At 32.2% G+C, this 16,201-nt stretch overlaps 1 long non-coding RNA gene across 1 annotated transcript in view; it reads right to left on the bottom strand.

Annotated features, from left to right (window-relative positions):
- Positions 1 to 6,717, bottom strand: part of LOC139521092 (uncharacterized) — a 39,994-nt gene extending 33,277 nt beyond the window's left edge. Inside the window, exon 1 of the long non-coding RNA XR_011663993.1 lies at positions 6,647 to 6,717. This is a non-coding gene — a long non-coding RNA (uncharacterized lncRNA). The remainder of the gene's footprint in view (positions 1 to 6,646) is intronic.
- Positions 6,718 to 16,201: the final 9,484 nt, after the last annotated feature.

The following is a 16,201-nucleotide window of genomic DNA, read 5'->3' as shown; positions in this document are numbered from 1 at the left end:
TTTACAAGTCCCATTTTAACATGAAGCATCTTTTTGTCAAATTGTTGAGGAAAAAAACTAATTCCATTGCCTATCAAATATAAACATAAACTTAAGCAAACTGTAATGTACTTACATGTGGCCAGTCCTATACTGATGAGTCTTCATTCTTCATCTGTCGAGGAGGGCAACATATACTAGATGCTGTATCTGTAACAAAAACTATCAATTAATATCACCTTTAAATAGAGGCTATTTGCTGTTTCAAGTTTTCAGAATTGAATCTTTGAATTAGCGTGTCAACGTTACATTAAAACCTAAAGCTTGCTCTTTGCAGAGGACTGCTTTTAACATTTTTTGATTTGAGCGTCACTGATGAATCTTTTGTAGACGAAACATGCGTCTGGCGTAAATATTAAATTTTAATTCAGGTATCTATGATGAGTTTAATTTACAAGTCCCATTTTAACATGAAAATCTTTTTGTCAAATTATTGAGGAAAAAAACTAATTCCATTGCCTATCAAATATAAACATAAACTTAAGCAAACTGTAATGTACTTACATGTGGCCAGTCCTATACTGATGAGTCTTCATTCTTCATCTGTGGAGGAGGGCAACATATACTAGATGCTGTATCTGTAACAAAAACTATCAATTAATATCACCTTTAAATAGAGGCTATTTGCTGTTTCAAGTTTTCAGAATTGAATCTTTGAATTAGCGTGTCAACGTTACATTAAAACCTAAAGGTTGAAACATGCGTCTGGCGTAAATATTAAATTTTATATTATATTTTAATTCAGGTATCTATGATGAGTTTAATTTACAAGTCCCATTTAAACATGAAGCATCTTTTTGTCAAATTTTTGAGGAAAAAAACTAATTCCATTGCCTATCAAATATAAACATAAACTTGAGCAAACTGTAATGTACTTACATGTGGCCAGTCCTATACTGATGAGTCTTCATTCTTCATCTGTCGAGGAGGGCAACATATACTAGATGCTGTATCTGTAACAAAAACTATCAATTAATATCACCTTTAAATAGAGGCTATTTGCTGTTTCAAGTTTTCAGAATTGAATCTTTGAATTAGCGTGTCAACGTTACATTAAAACCTAAAGGTTGAAACATGCGTCTGGCGTAAATATTAAATTTTATATTATATTTTAATTCAGGTATCTATGATGAGTTTAATTTACAAGTCCCATTTTAACATGAAGCATCTTTTTGTCAAATTGTTGAGGAAAAAAACTAATTCCATTGCCTATCAAATATAAACATAAACTTAAGCAAACTGTAATGTACTTACATGTGGCCAGTCCTATACTGATGAGTCTTCATTCTTCATCTGTCGAGGAGGGCAACATATACTAGATGCTGTATCTGTAACAAAAACTATCAATTAATATCACCTTTAAATAGAGGCTATTTTCTGTTTCAAGTTTTCAGAATTTAATCTTTGAATTAGCGTGTCAACGTTACATTAAAACCTAAAGCTTGCTCTTTGCAGAGGACTGCTTTTAACATTTTTTGATTTGAGCGTCACTGATGAGTCTTTTGTAGACGAAACATGCGTCTGGAGTAAATATTAAATTTTAACTCAGGTATCTATGATGAGTTTAATTTACAAGTCCCATTTTAACATGAAGCATCTTTTTGTCAAATTGTTGAGGAAAAAAACTAATTCCATTGCCTATCAAATATAAACATAAACTTAAGCAAACTGTAATGTACTTACATGTGGCCAGTCCTATACTGATGAGTCTTCATTCTTCATCTGTCGAGGAGGGCAACATATACTAGATGCTGTATCTGTAACAAAAACTATCAATTAATATCACCTTTAAATAGAGGCTATTTGCTGTTTCAAGTTTTCAGAATTGAATCTTTGAATTAGCGTGTCAATGTTACATTAAAACATAAAGCTTGAGCGTCACTGATGAGTCTTTTGTAGACGAAACATGCGTCTGGAGTAAATATTTAATTTTAATTCAGGTATCTATGATGAGTTTAATTTACAAGTCCCATTTTAACATGAAGCATCTTTTTGTCAAATTGTTGAGGAAAAAAACTAATTCCATTGCCTATCAAATATAAACATAAACTTAAGCAAACTGTAATGTACTTACATGTGGCCAGTCCTATACTGATGAGTCTTCATTCTTCATCTGTCGAGGAGGGCAACATATACTAGATGCTGTATCTGTAACAAAAACTATCAATTAATATCACCTTTAAATAGAGGCTATTTGCTGTTTCAAGTTTTCAGAATTGAATCTTTGAATTAGCGTGTCAATGTTACATTAAAACATAAAGCTTGAGCGTCACTGATGAGTCTTTTGTAGACGAAACATGCGTCTGGCGTCAATATTAAATTTTATATTATATTTTAATTCAGGTATCTATGAGGAGTTTAATTTACAAGTCCCATTTTAACATGAAGCATCTTTTTGTCAAATTGTTGAGGAAAAAAACTAATTCCATTGCCTATCAAATATAAACATAAACAAACTGTAATGTACTTACATGTGGCCAGTCCTATACTGATGAGTCTTCATTCTTCATCTGTCGAGGAGGGCAACATATACTAGATGCTGTATCTGTAACAAAAACTATCAATTAATATCACCTTTAAATAGAGGCTATTTGCTGTTTCAAGTTTTCAGAATTTAATCTTTGAATTAGCGTGTCAACGTTACATTAAAACCTAAAGCTTGCTCTTTGCAGAGGACTACTTTTAACATTTTTTGATTTGAGCGTCACTTATGAGTCTTTTGTAGAAGAAACATGCGTCTGGCGTAAATATTAAATTTTATATTATATTTTAATTCAGGTATCTATGATGAGTTTAATTTACAAGTCCCATTTTAACATGAAGCATCTTTTTGTCAAATTGTTGAGGAAAAAAACTAATTCCATTGCCTATCAAATATAAACATAAACTTAAGCAAACTGTAATGTACTTACATGTGGCCAGTCCTATACTGATGAGTCTTCATTCTTCATCTGTCGAGGAGGGCAACATATACTAGATGCTGTATCTGTAACAAAAACTATCAATTAATATCACCTTTAAATAGAGGCTATTTGCTGTTTCAAGTTTTCAGAATTGAATCTTTGAATAAGCGTGTCAACGTTACATTAAAACCTAAAGGTTGAAACATGCGTCTGGCGTAAATATTAAATTTTATATTATATTTTAATTCAGGTATCTATGATGAGTTTAATTTACAAGTCCCATTTTAACATGAAGCATCTTTTTGTCAAATTGTTGAGGAAAAAAACTAATTCCATTGCCTATCAAATATAAACATAAACAAACTGTAATGTACTTACATGTGGCCAGTCCTATACTGATGAGTCTTCATTCTTCATCTGTCGAGGAGGGCAACATATACTAGATGCTGTATCTGTAACAAAAACTATCAATTAATATCACCTTTAAATAGAGGCTATTTGCTGTTTCAAGTTTTCAGAATTGAATCTTTGAATTAGCGTGTCAATGTTACATTAAAACATAAAGCTTGAGCGTCACTGATGAGTCTTTTGTAGACGAAACATGCGTCTGGAGTAAATATTAAATTTTAATTCAGGTATCTATGATCAGTTTAATTTACAAGTCCCATTTTAACATGAAGCATCTTTTTGTCAAATTGTTGAGGAAAAAAACTAATTCCATTGCCTATCAAATATAAACATAAACTTAAGCAAACTGTAATGTACTTACATGTGGCCAGTCCTATACTGATGAGTCTTCATTCTTCATCTGTCGAGGAGGGCAACATATACTAGATGCTGTATCTGTAACAAAAACTATCAATTAATATCACTTTTAAATAGAGGCTATTTTCTGTTTCAAGTTTTCAGAATTTAATCTTTGAATTAGCGTGTCAACGTTACATTAAAACCTAAAGCTTGCTCTTTGCAGAGGACTGCTTTTAACATTTTTTGATTTGAGCGTCACTGACGAGTCTTTTGAAGACGAAACATGCGTCTGGAGTAAATATTAAATTTTAATTCAGGTATCTATGATGAGTTTAATTTACAAGTCCCATTTTAACATGAAGCATCTTTTTGTCAAATTGTTGAGGAAAAAAACTAATTCCATTGCCTATCAAATATAAACATAAACTTAAGCAAACTGTAATGTACTTACATGTGGCCAGTCCTATACTGATGAGTCTTCATTCTTCATCTGTCGAGGAGGGCAACATATACTAGATGCTGTATCTGTAACAAAAACTATCAATTAATATCACCTTTAAATAGAGGCTATTTGCTGTTTCAAGTTTTCAGAATTGAATCTTTGAATTAGCGTGTCAACGTTACATTTAAACCTAAAGCTTGCTCTTTGCAGAGGACTGCTTTTAACATTTTTTGATTTGAGCGTCACTGATGAGTCTTTTGTAGACGAAACATGCGTCTGGCGTAAATATTAAATTTTAATTCAGGTATCTATGATGAGTTTAATTTACAAGTCCCATTTTAACATGAAGCATCTTTTTGTCAAATTGTTGAGGAAAAAAACTAATTCCATTGCCCATCAAATATAAACATAAACTTAAGCAAACTGTAATGTACTTACATGTGGCCAGTCCTATACTGATGAGTCTTCATTCTTCATCTGTCGAGGAGGGCAACATATACTAGATGCTGTATCTGTAACAAAAACTATCAATTAATATCACCTTTAAATAGAGGCTATTTGCTGTTTCAAGTTTTCAGAATTTAATCTTTGAATTAGCGTGTCAACGTTACATTAAAACCTAAAGCTTGCTCTTTGCAGAGGACTGCTTTTAACATTTTTTGATTTGAGCGTCACTAATGAGTCTTTTGTAGACGAAACATGCGTCTGGCGTAAATATTAAATTTTATATTATATTTTAATTCAGGTATCTATGATGAGTTTAATTTACAAGTCCCATTTTAACATGAAGCATCTTTTTGTCAAATTGTTGAGGAAAAAAACTAATTCCATTGCCTATCAAATATAAACATAAACTTAAGCAAACTGTAATGTACTTACATGTGGCCAGTCCTATACTGATGAGTCTTCATTCTTCATCTGTCGAGGAGGGCAACATATACTAGATGCTGTATCTGTAACAAAAACTATCAATTAATATCACCTTTAAATAGAGGCTATTTGCTGTTTCAAGTTTTCAGAATTGAATCTTTGAATTAGCGTGTCAACGTTACATTAAAACCTAAAGCTTGCTCTTTGCAGAGGACTGCTTTTAACATTTTTTGATTTGAGCGTCACTGATGAGTCTTTTGTAGACGAAACATGCGTCTGGCGTAAATATTAAATTTTAATTCAGGTATCTATGATGAGTTTAATTTACAAGTCCCATTTTAACATGAAGCATCTTTTTGTCAAATTGTTGAGGAAAAAAACTAATTCCATTGCCTATCAAATATAAACATAAACTTAAGCAAACTGTAATGTACTTACATGTGGCCAGTCCTATACTGATGAGTCTTCATTCTTCATCTGTCGAGGAGGGCAACATATACTAGATGCTGTATCTGTAACAAAAACTATCAATTAATATCACCTTTAAATAGAGGCTATTTGCTGTTTCAAGTTTTCAGAATTGAATCTTTGAATTAGCGTGTCAATGTTACATTAAAACATAAAGCTTGAGCGTCACTGATGAGTCTTTTGTAGACGAAACATGCGTCTGGCGTCAATATTAAATTTTATATTATATTTTAATTCAGGTATCTATGATGAGTTTAATTTACAAGTCCCATTTTAACATGAAGCATCTTTTTGTCAAATTGTTGAGGAAAAAAACTAATTCCATTGCCTATCAAATATAAACATAAACAAACTGTAATGTACTTACATGTGGCCAGTCCTATACTGATGAGTCTTCATTCTTCATCTGTCGAGGAGGGCAACATATACTAGATGCTGTATCTGTAACAAAAACTATCAATTAATATCACCTTTAAATAGAGGCTATTTGCTGTTTCAAGTTTTCAGAATTTAATCTTTGAATTAGCGTGTCAACGTTACATTAAAACCTAAAGCTTGCTCTTTGCAGAGGACTACTTTTAACATTTTTTGATTTGAGCGTCACTTATGAGTCTTTTGTAGAAGAAACATGCGTCTGGCGTAAATATTAAATTTTATATTATATTTTAATTCAGGTATCTATGATGAGTTTAATTTACAAGTCCCATTTTAACATGAAGCATCTTTTTGTCAAATTGTTGAGGAAAAAAACTAATTCCATTGCCTATCAAATATAAACATAAACTTAAGCAAACTGTAATGTACTTACATGTGGCCAGTCCTATACTGATGAGTCTTCATTCTTCATCTGTCGAGGAGGGCAACATATACTAGATGCTGTATCTGTAACAAAAACTATCAATTAATATCACCTTTAAATAGAGGCTATTTGCTGTTTCAAGTTTTCAGAATTGAATCTTTGAATAAGCGTGTCAACGTTACATTAAAACCTAAAGGTTGAAACATGCGTCTGGCGTAAATATTAAATTTTATATTATATTTTAATTCAGGTATCTATGATGAGTTTAATTTACAAGTCCCATTTTAACATGAAGCATCTTTTTGTCAAATTGTTGAGGAAAAAAACTAATTCCATTGCCTATCAAATATAAACATAAACAAACTGTAATGTACTTACATGTGGCCAGTCCTATACTGATGAGTCTTCATCTGTCGAGGAGGGCAACATATACTAGATGCTGTATCTGTAACAAAAACTATCAATTAATATCACCTTTAAATAGAGGCTATTTGCTGTTTCAAGTTTTCAGAATTGAATCTTTGAATTAGCGTGTCAATGTTACATTAAAACATAAAGCTTGAGCGTCACTGATGAGTCTTTTGTAGACGAAACATGCGTCTGGCGTCAATATTAAATTTTATATTATATTTTAATTCAGGTATCTATGATGAGTTTAATTTACAAGTCCCATTTTAACATGAAGCATCTTTTTGTCAAATTGTTGAGGAAAAAAACTAATTCCATTGCCTATCAAATATAAACATAAATAAACTGTAATGTACTTACATGTGGCCAGTCCTATACTGATGAGTCTTCATTCTTCATCTGTCGAGGAGGGCAACATATACTAGATGCTGTATCTGTAACAAAAACTATCAATTAATATCACCTTTAAATAGAGGCTATTTGCTGTTTCAAGTTTTCAGAATTTAATCTTTGAATTAGCGTGTCAACGTTACATTAAAACCTAAAGCTTGCTCTTTGCAGAGGACTGCTTTTAACATTTTTTGATTTGAGCGTCACTAATGAGTCTTTTGTAGACGAAACATGCGTCTGGCGTAAATATTAAATTTTATATTATATTTTAATTCAGGTATCTATGATGAGTTTAATTTACAAGTCCCATTTTAACATGAAGCATCTTTTTGTCAAATTGTTGAGGAAAAAAACTAATTCCATTGCCTATCAAATATAAACATAAACTTAAGCAAACTGTAATGTACTTACATGTGGCCAGTCCTATACTGATGAGTCTTCATTCTTCATCTGTGGAGTAGAGCAACATATACTAGATGCTGTATCTGTAACAAAAACTATCAATTAATATCACCTTTAAATAGAGGCTATTTGCTGTTTCAAGTTTTCAGAATTTAATCTTTGAATTAGCGTGTCAACGTTACATTAAAACCTAAAGCTTGCTCTTTGCAGAGGACTGCTTTTAACATTTTTTGATTTGAGCGTCACTAATGAGTCTTTTGTAGACGAAACATGCGTCTGGAGTAAATATTAAATTTTAATTCAGGTATCTATGATGAGTTTAATTTACAAGTCCCATTTTAACATGAAGCATCTTTTTGTCAAATTGTTGAGGAAAAAAACTAATTCCATTGCCTATCAAATATAAACATAAACAAACTGTAATGTACTTACATGTGCCCAGTCCTATACTGATGAGTCTTCATTCTTCATCTGTCGAGGAGGGCAACATATACTAGATGCTGTATCTGTAACAAAAACTATCAATTAATATCACCTTTAAATAGAGGCTATTTGCTGTTTCAAGTTTTCAGAATTTAATCTTTGAATTAGCGTGTCAACGTTACATTAAAACCTAAAGCTTGCTCTTTGCAGAGGACTGCTTTTAACATTTTTTGATTTGAGCGTCACTAATGAGTCTTTTGTAGACGAAACATGCGTCTGGCGTAAATATTAAATTTTATAATATATTTTAATTCAGGTATCTATGATGAGTTTAATTTACAAGTCCCATTTTAACATGAAGCATCTTTTTGTCAAATTGTTGAGGAAAAAAACTAATTCCATTGCCTATCAAATATAAACATAAACTTAAGCAAACTGTAATGTACTTACATGTGGCCAGTCCTATACTGATGAGTCTTCATTCTTCATCTGTCGAGGAGGGCAACATATACTAGATGCTGTATCTGTAACAAAAACTATCAATTAATATCACCTTTAAATAGAGGCTATTTGCTGTTTCAAGTTTTCAGAATTGAATCTTTGAATTAGCGTGTCAACGTTACATTAAAACCTAAAGCTTGCTCTTTGCAGAGGACTGCTTTTAACATTTTTTGATTTGAGCGTCACTGATGAGTCTTTTGTAGACGAAACATGCGTCTGGCGTAAATATTAAATTTTAATTCAGGTATCTATGATGAGTTTAATTTACAAGTCCCATTTTAACATGAAGCATCTTTTTGTCAAATTGTTGAGGAAAAAAACTAATTCCATTGCCTATCAAATATAAACATAAACTTAAGCAAACTGTAATGTACTTACATTTGGCCAGTCCTATACTGATGAGTCTTCATTCTTCATCTGTCGAGGAGGGCAACATATACTAGATGCTGTATCTGTAACAAAAACTATCAATTAATATCACCTTTAAATAGAGGCTATTTGCTGTTTCAAGTTTTCAGAATTGAATCTTTGAATTAGCGTGTCAATGTTACATTAAAACATAAAGCTTGAGTGTCACTGATGAGTCTTTTGTAGACGAAACATGCGTCTGGCGTCAATATTAAATTTTATATTATATTTTAATTCAGGTATCTATGATGAGTTTAATTTACAAGTCCCATTTTAACATGAAGCATCTTTTTGTCAAATTGTTGAGGAAAAAAACTAATTCCATTGCCTATCAAATATAAACATAAATAAACTGTAATGTACTTACATGTGGCCAGTCCTGTACTGATGAGTCTTCATTCTTCATCTGTCGAGGAGGGCAACATATACTAGATGCTGTATCTGTAACAATCAAAGCCTTAAAGGCTGTAAAAGCAATTGCTGCCATGTTAATGTTTGGGGACTTTTATTTTTCATCCACATATATACAAGAATTAAACCTGACATGAGTGTTGTCTAGTTAAAAGTAAGAAGGTTTTATCTTTATATAAATAAAAGACTTTAGCAGAAAGTCATTTTTAATATGTTTTATATTTCACAAGGAGACAACACGTTTACCAGGCTAAAGTTGGGGTCAAATATACATGTGCTGAAACATATAACTCAAAAAGAAATCATCATGGATTATCCCCTGGTAGTGTTTGTAACTTCCTTGGCAGTAATTTCCTTTATTGATTTAATTTTAACAATTTTCTTTATTAATTTATATTTAACCATTAACACAAATGATTAAGTTAAAACATTTCAACTTTCCAGACGCAAATGTTAAAAAACGGGAAAGAAATAAAATATCTTACAAGACATAAACATGTAAAGAATAAATGTATATTTCAGCTTAATAAAAATATTTTCATAATGTTACTTTGTCTTCATTTTTAAAACTAAGTTCCAAACATTATTGCTCAGTTGATATGTGTCCTTCTGATGCGGTACGAGCACAGGCACTTGTTTCTATCCATAGGAAGGTCGATTATCCATATAAATAGTTTTATATGGATAGTCGACCTTCCTATGGATAGAAACAAGTGCATGTGGGTACGAGATAACTACAATTCTCATGCAATCCCGAAAAGGGGGGTCATCACAGACAAACATGACATTAAATCGTTATCACTGAACTAGTATTTATAATTTCCAACGGTTCAATAGTATAGTGGGAAATTATTGTAATAACGGTACTAGTGAATACTATTTATACGGGTACTTCTTATGTACACGTATATTAATACATGTATCACGTGATACTGATATTTAGCGGGAATATTTTCCCTTGTTGGTCACTTCTAGCCAAGCATCAGACTGGACAACAGTGAAATAAATTTCATTTCAATTGAATTGTTATTCTAATTTGCATTTAGTAGGGATTTATAAAGTAACTTGATTTATTATTTATTCCATATAGTATATTTATTCAGTTATACACAGTCCAAGTGTACCTCTCGAGACGGTCTTCCGAGCATTTGGGTTTGGACACAGGTTTCCAAAATTTTCCACTTTATTTAAAATGTAGTCTTTTGACTGCAGTTTAAATGGAGTTTGAACCGAGGTAACTCGTTTTTGTTGGTTTTTCCTGGCCGGCGGGATCCTTTATGACAGAGCCCATATTTTTGAACACAATTTACTCGTTTTTCTAAAGAATTCCTTATGAAAGTTTGTTTATAGTGCATTGATACTTATGCTTCATGTATATTGTGTATATATATATCTATTATATTTATATTAATAAAATATGGGGTCCACCAGTATTGCTGGGCTATCGGCTATATATAGTATTTTAGTATTTATTGATATGCCTAGAAATAGTATTTAGTAAAGTTGATACATATATTGTATAGGGGCCAGCTGAAGGACGCCTCCGGGTGCGGGAATTTTTCGCTGCATTGAAGACCTGTTGGTGACCTTAATTCTGCTGTTGTATGTTTTTCTATGGTCGGGTTGTTGTCTCTTTGACAAATTCCCCATTTCCATTCTCAATTTTATTATACGAACAAGAACAAACAGCTCTACGTTGCTTTGATATTTATCAATTTTTAGGAAACATTGCGAAAAATGATCCTCAATATTTCGAAAACATGTGAAACAAGAGGTTGTCACAACGACAGCAAACCGGATTTATTAACATTTATTTGTGTCCTGGCAATATCACAAGAACCATTAGGCAGCAACCATTTGATTTTCTGGGGGGGGCTATGGTTTTTTTTGGAAAAAAAAGTTTGTTTCCAGTTTTTGGAGAAAAAAATAATTTGTTTTTGATTCTGAGAAAAAAAAATTGTTTGTTTCACCCTCAGCTGCCACTATATGTAATGCTAAAATTGAAAGAAAAAAATTGTTTTCGACTTGTTGCGAAAAAAATAGATTGTTTTTCGCCGCAGGCGAAAAAAAAAGTTTGCACAGAAAAAAAACCCATAGCCCCCCCCCAGAAAATCAAATGGTTGCTGCCTTACTGATGAATGGTGAAAGTGAAAATCGTCAATATCAAATTTGACCTCCATTTTGTCATCAGTATCAACATATTAAAATTTGAAAAGCTTAGATTGAATGGTTCATGAGTAAATGCAACAACCTGAATGGAAACGCCATTTTACGATCTTTCAAGAACCATAACTCCTGAATGGTAAAAGTCAAAATCGTCATTATTGAACTTGACCTCTATTTTGTCATCAGTAACAACATATTAAAATTTCAAAAGCTTTGGTTGAATGGTTCATGAGAAAATGCACGGACACGACAGGAAAAACCATTTTTCAATCTTTCAAGAACTATAACTCCTGAACGGTAAAAGTCAAAATCGTCATTATTGAACTTGACCTCCATTTTGTCATCAGTAACAGCATATTAAAATTTCGGAAGCTTTGGTAGAACAGTTCATGCATAAATGCACGGACACGACTGGAAACTCCATTTTTCAATCTTTCAAGAACCATAACTCCTGAACGGTAAAAGTCAAATTCGTCATTATTGAACTTGACCTCCATTCTTTCATTAGTAACAACATATTAAAATTTGGGAACCTTTCATTGAACAGTTCATGCGTAAATGCACGGACAACTCCATTTTACAATCTTTCAAGAACCATAACTCCTGAACGGTAAAAGTCAAAATCGCCATTATTGAACTTGACCTTCGTATAGTTGTCAGTAATAACATATTAAAATTTTAAAAGCTTTGGTTGAACGGTTCATGAGTTAATGCACGGACAACATTTGATTGCCGCCCGCCCGGCCGCCCGCCCGGCCGCCCGCCCGACCGCCCGCCGTACATCCCCAAATCAATAACCGACATTTTTGTCACAAAAATCCGGTTAATAAAATTGCTAACACGGTGGACCGTCGAGTGTCAACAAACGTAGTAGACTTGTTCACTGAAAAGACGAGGATAATGGTTTCATCTGACAAGTCACATTTGTTATGCAAACCCAGTTTTGATCATGATATTTAAAAAGACGTACTTTTTTTCAATCTATGTATTAATAAACTAGAAAATTCCAAATTGTAAATATCTCTTCATCTGGACCGACTTGGCATCTACTACGTTTGGACGGGTCCATTTCATTAGTAAGGTGATCGATAAATATTACGGAGTTTTGACAGAAAAGGAAAACGAACTTATTGTTATGTGTTTTCAACAAGGGTTTCGTTCCGCTAAATTATTTGCGCAAATAAAGTTTGTCTATTTTTAGATTACAGGTAATAATTTGACACTACGCATTAACCTGTGTAGTGATTTTGATTTTACGATAAATGTATGAATGAACGATAATTTTATGAATGAACAAGAGCACCTGACCTCTTAAAGAAACACAAATTAAACATAAAAAACCGTATTTATTAGGAGATAATTCAGTTAAATTTTCAATACTAAATCAACAACTGAAATGAATCCATATTTTGTTGAAACATCGTACGAACGGCGGAAAACGGAATCGCATTTATAAAAATGTACTTTTTTTCACTCGGACTTCTATGTTATTTGATAGTCAAACGGTTGACCCTTTAAATACAAAAATACATCTACAAGGACATATTCTGAAACTTCTTAAATCCACTAACGTTTTTTTAAAGTTTCAAGCTATGTATTGCATTAGAAAACATACATAGGTGTTAAAGAATGACTGACCAGGAGCCTGTTTAACAAAATACTATGGCTTGATCTGGGCGGAGTCTCTGATCTGGGTCACAAAGATGGCCATACGCGACGGCATAAAAGCAATTGCTTTAAAAACTATCAATTAATATCACCTTTAAATAGAGGCTATTTGCTGTTTCAAGTTTTCAGAATTTAATCTTTGAATTAGCGTGTCAACGTTACATTAAAACCTAAAGCTTGCTCTTTGCAGAGGACTGCTTTTAACATTTTTTGATTTGAGCGTCACTAATGAGTCTTTTGTAGACGAAACATGCGTCTGGCGTAAATATTAAATTTTATATTATATTTTAATTCAGGTATCTATGATGAGTTTAATTTACAAGTCCCATTTTAACATGAAGCATCTTTTTGTCAAATTGTTGAGGAAAAAAACTAATTCCATTGCCTATCAAATATAAACATAAACTTAAGCAAACTGTAATGTACTTACATGTGGCCAGTCCTATACTGATGAGTCTTCATTCTTCATCTGTCGAGGAGGGCAACATATACTAGATGCTGTATCTGTAACAAAAACTATCAATTAATATCACCTTTAAATAGAGGCTATTTGCTGTTTCAAGTTTTCAGAATTGAATCTTTGAATTAGCGTGTCAACGTTACATTAAAACCTAAAGCTTGCTCTTTGCAGAGGACTGCTTTTAACATTTTTTGATTTGAGCGTCACTGATGAGTCTTTTGTAGACGAAACATGCGTCTGGCGTAAATATTAAATTTTATATTATATTTTAATTCAGGTATCTATGATGAGTTTAATTTACAAGTCCCATTTTAACATGAAGCATCTTTTTGTCAAATTGTTGAGGAAAAAAACTAATTCCATTGCCTATCAAATATAAACATAAACTTAAGCAAACTGTAATGTACTTACATGTGGCCAGTCCTATACTGATGAGTCTTCATTCTTCATCTGTCGAGGAGGGCAACATATACTAGATGCTGTATCTGTAACAAAAACTATCAATTAATATCACCTTTAAATAGAGGCTATTTGCTGTTTCAAGTTTTCAGAATTGAATCTTTGAATTAGCGTGTCAACGTTACATTAAAACCTAAAGCTTGCTCTTTGCAGAGGACTGCTTTTAACATTTTTTGATTTGAGCGTCACTAACGAGTCTTTTGTATACGAAACATGCGTCTGGCGTAAATATTAAATTTTATATTATATTTTAATTCAGGTATCTATGATGAGTTTAATTTACAAGTCCCATTTTAACATGAAGCATCTTTTTGTCAAATTGTTGAGGAAAAAAACTAATTCCATTGCCTATCAAATATAAACATAAACTTAAGCAAACTGTAATGTACTTACATGTGGCCAGTCCTATACTGATGAGTCTTCATTCTTCATCTGTCGAGGAGGGCAACATATACTAGATGCTGTATCTGTAACAAAAACTATCAATTAATATCACCTTTAAATAGAGGCTATTTGCTGTTTCAAGTTTTCAGAATTGAATCTTTGAATTAGCGTGTCAACGTTACATTAAAACCTAAAGGTTGAAACATGCGTCTGGCGTAAATATTAAATTTTATATTATATTTTAATTCAGGTATCTATGATGAGTTTAATTTACAAGTCCCATTTTAACATGAAGCATCTTTTTGTCAAATTGTTGAGGAAAAAAACTAATTCCATTGCCTATCAAATATAAACATAAACTTAAGCAAACTGTAATGTACTTACATGTGGCCAGTCCTATACTGATGAGTCTTCATTCTTCATCTGTCGAGGAGGGCAACATATACTAGATGCTGTATCTGTAACAAAAACTATCAATTAATATCACCTTTAAATAGAGGCTATTTGCTGTTTCAAGTTTTCAGAATTTAATCTTTGAATTAGCGTGTCAACGTTACATTAAAACCTAAAGGTTGAAACATGCGTCTGGCGTAAATATTAAATTTTATATTATATTTTAATTCAGGTATCTATGATGAGTTTAATTTACAAGTCCCATTTTAACATGAAGCATCTTTTTGTCAAATTGTTGAGGAAAAAAACTAATTCCATTGCCTATCAAATATAAACATAAACTTAAGCAAACTGTAATGTACTTACATGTGGCCAGTCCTATACTGATGAGTCTTCATTCTTCATCTGTCGAGGAGGGCAACATATACTAGATGCTGTATCTGTAACAAAAACTATCAATTAATATCACCTTTAAATAGAGGCTATTTGCTGTTTCAAGTTTTCAGAATTGAATCTTTGAATTAGCGTGTCAACGTTACATTAAAACCTAAAGCTTGCTCTTTGCAGAGGACTGCTTTTAACATTTTTTGATTTGAGCGTCACTGATGAGTCTTTTGTAGACGAAACATGCGTCTGGCGTAAATATTAAATTTTATATTATATTTTAATTCAGGTATCTATGATGAGTTTAATTTACAAGTCCCATTTTAACATGAAGCATCTTTTTGTCAAATTGTTGAGGAAAAAAACTAATTCCATTGCCTATCAAATATAAACATAAACTTAAGCAAACTGTAATGTACTTACATGTGGCCAGTCCTATACTGATGAGTCTTCATTCTTCATCTGTCGAGGAGGGCAACATATACTAGATGCTGTATCTGTAACAAAAACTATCAATTAATATCACCTTTAAATAGAGGCTATTTGCTGTTTCAAGTTTTCAGAATTGAATCTTTGAATTAGCGTGTCAACGTTACATTAAAACCTAAAGCTTGCTCTTTGCAGAGGACTGCTTTTAACATTTTTTGATTTGAGCGTCACTAACGAGTCTTTTGTATACGAAACATGCGTCTGGCGTAAATATTAAATTTTATATTATATTTTAATTCAGGTATCTATGATGAGTTTAATTTACAAGTCCCATTTTAACATGAAGCATCTTTTTGTCAAATTGTTGAGGAAAAAAACTAATTCCATTGCCTATCAAATATAAACATAAACTTAAGCAAACTGTAATGTACTTACATGTGGCCAGTCCTATACTGATGAGTCTTCATTCTTCATCTGTCGAGGAGGGCAACATATACTAGATGCTGTATCTGTAACAAAAACTATCAATTAATATCACCTTTAAATAGAGGCTATTTGCTGTTTCAAGTTTTCAGAATTGAATCTTTGAATTAGCGTGTCAACGTTACATTAAAACCTAAAGGTTGAAACATGCGTCTGGCGTAAAT

This window comes from Mytilus edulis, chromosome 4 (genome assembly GCF_963676685.1).
Source record: "Mytilus edulis chromosome 4, xbMytEdul2.2, whole genome shotgun sequence".
NCBI lineage: Eukaryota > Metazoa > Mollusca > Bivalvia > Mytilida > Mytilidae > Mytilus > Mytilus edulis.
This window is presented reverse-complemented; position numbering and strand designations above follow the sequence as displayed.